This window comes from Terrapene carolina, unplaced genomic scaffold (genome assembly GCF_002925995.2).
Source record: "Terrapene carolina triunguis isolate 2854851 unplaced genomic scaffold, T_m_triunguis-2.0 Scaffold38, whole genome shotgun sequence".
In the NCBI taxonomy this organism is placed as follows: domain Eukaryota; kingdom Metazoa; phylum Chordata; order Testudines; family Emydidae; genus Terrapene; species Terrapene triunguis.
In genome coordinates, this window is record NW_020664389.1 from 4,006,986 (window position 1) to 4,009,791 (window position 2,806).

Genomic DNA, 2,806 nt, shown 5'->3' on the forward strand with positions numbered 1-2,806 from the left:
AAAAGACATCCTTAGATTTGGAGCCTTCATGTGCATTTGGGATCTGATCCTCCTCTGATTTACTTGAGTTTTACAGAAGTGAAGAAACTCCTGATATTCACAGTATAAGCAGGTGGATAATTAGGCTTCTGAACCTTTTAAATGTGTTACTTTGTTCATTTAGGCTTTAGGAAAGCATGCCTCGTGTGAGCAAACCTGCAGCCAGACCAGGGCTGCTCACTCAGCTGCACTGACTCATCCTGTAAACAGAACCTGCAGTGACATAAGAACATAAGAACGGCCGTACTGGGTCAGACCAAAGGTCCATCTAGCCCAGTATCCTGTCTACCGACAGTGGCTAATGCCAGGTGCCCCAGAGGGAGTGAACCTAACAGGCAATGATCAAGTGATCTCTCTCCTGCCATCCATCTCCACCCTCTGACAGACAGAGGCTAGGGACACCATTCCTTACCCATCCTGGCTAATAGCCATTAATGGACTTAACCACCATGAATTTATCCAGTTCTCTTTTAAACTCTGTTCTAGTCCTAGCCTTCACAACCTCCTCAGGTAAGGAGTTCCACAGGTTGACTGTGCGCTGCGTGAAGAAGAACTTCCTTTTATTTGTTTTAAACCTGCTGCCTATTAATTTCATTTGATGACCCCTAGTTCTTGTATTATGGGAATAAGTAAATAACTTTTCCTTATCCACTTTCTCCACATCACTCATGATTTTATAAAATCAGCCCTCAGGCACATAAGCACATGTGTAGTTTTAAGGGTGTACTCAAGTCCCATTGAAGTTGGTAGAGCTTAAGCGTATGCTTAATGTTATAAGTACATCCTGGCATGCTTTCCTGATTAAGGATGAACTGATGCACATGTTTATGTGCTTTCCTGAACTGGGGCCTTAATGACTTCTGAGCAGTGCATGACAGAAACAAAGAATGCCTTCTGCACCATCCATCCGACACATTCCTGCAATTATCAGAATGGTGAGGAAAGAACATGGAAAAGTATAAAGCACTGGCTGCGAATATCGTAGAGAGGGGGAAGACTTATTTAATGTTCTTTAAAAATAAAGCACATGATCCTGTGTGAAGTGAATGGGAGACAGGAACCCTCAGCCCCTTGCCAGAGGCGTTTAGCTTCTCACAGAGTTGGGCCTAGTTTTATTTCACACAGCAATTTGACTCCTCTCTGGGACCTCTCTAGTGGCACAATTTTGAGACACACAATGCATCTACAGCCTCCATTGAAGTAAATGGGAGTTGTGGGTGCTCAGCACCAAATAGATATCTGATCACACATAATTGTGAATAAGTCGGTTCCTATTTTCTGTCATAACAGGACCCGAGAATCCCTCTCCCAATGTCTAATGTAATGCTCCTGAATGCCAACAGAGGAAGGGATCACACTCAAGTCAACTTAGGTCCCAGATGTAGGTTTTGTTTAAACACATTTGAAGGGATACGTTTTCAAGATTGCGGTTTTCAGTAACTGAACCAATTTATGGCCTGATCATGCCTCGGGAGCCTCTAGCACAGATTCCTGCACTCATGCAGAATCCTGCTGAAGGCACAAGTCTGATGTGTGTGGCTCCCAAGGCAAGATCAAAGCCTTAATTTTCAGGAACAAACATTACCCTCCGGGTGGTTATTCTGTTAATGATTTGCTTAGTGCCAACGATGTGCTGTGGAGTGTGCAATACACAATATTAAAGACAATCTGTGCCCTGGGGACTATCTAACGGACAGACAAACAGGACGGGACACACTGGGAAATCTAGACGAGAGGACAGATGATTTAGGGAAGTGGGTTTAACTAGTGCACCTCCACATTTAGAGCAGGATTTCATTACAGATCTGAATCTATATTTCTTGTATGTTCAAAACTCTGCTGAAGTCACAGAAGTTTTGACTCTGCAATAGGGTTACCATATTTGAATATTGGAAAACGAGGACACTCCACGGGGCCCCGCCCCAACTCCGCCCCTTCCCTGGCCCCATTCCAGCCCCTTCCCCAAAATCCCCGCCCCAACTCCGCCCCCTCCCCTGAGCGCCCCACATTCCCCCTCCTCCCTCCCAGCCACGTGAAACAGCTGCCCAAGCGCTACCGGCTTCACGGTTTGCCGGGCAGCCCCCAGACCTCCAGACCCTGTGCCCCCGGCCGGGCGCTTCCCCAGCGCAGCAGCAGCTGGAGCTGGGAAGTGGGAGCTGCAGGCGGATTCCCCTGCAGCGGTGGCGGTGGCTGCTGCTGTTCCCAGACACCTCAGCTCTGTGCAGCTGAAGAGCCGAGCTGCCCGAGCGCTACCAGCTTCACGGTTTGCTGGGCAGCCCCCATACCTCCAGACCCTGCGCCCCCGGCCGGGTGCTTCCCCTCCCAGGCTCCGGCTGCTGCTGTACTGGGGAAGCACCTGGCCGGGGGCACAGGGGCTGGAGGTCTGGGGGCTGCCCGGCAAACCGTGAAGCCGGTAGCGCTCGGGCAGCTCGGCTCTTCAGCTGCATGGAGCTGAGGTGTCTCAGAGCAGCAGCAGCCGCTGCCGCTGGGGGGAATCCACCTGCAGCTCGCAGCCTGCCAGAGCCTGCTCTAAGGTAAGCCCGGGACTGGGGCAGGGATGCCGGCAAAGCTGGGATTATTTTCCCGGACATGTTCGGCTTTTTGGAGATTCCCCCCGGACGGGGATTTGAGGACCAAAAAGCCGGACATGTCCAGGAAAATCTGGACGTATGGTAACCCTACTCTGCAAGGAATGCAGGATGAGGCCCAATGGCTCTAGAGGACTGGAAACCTTGCAGTTTGTACAACATAATGTATTTATTCCATA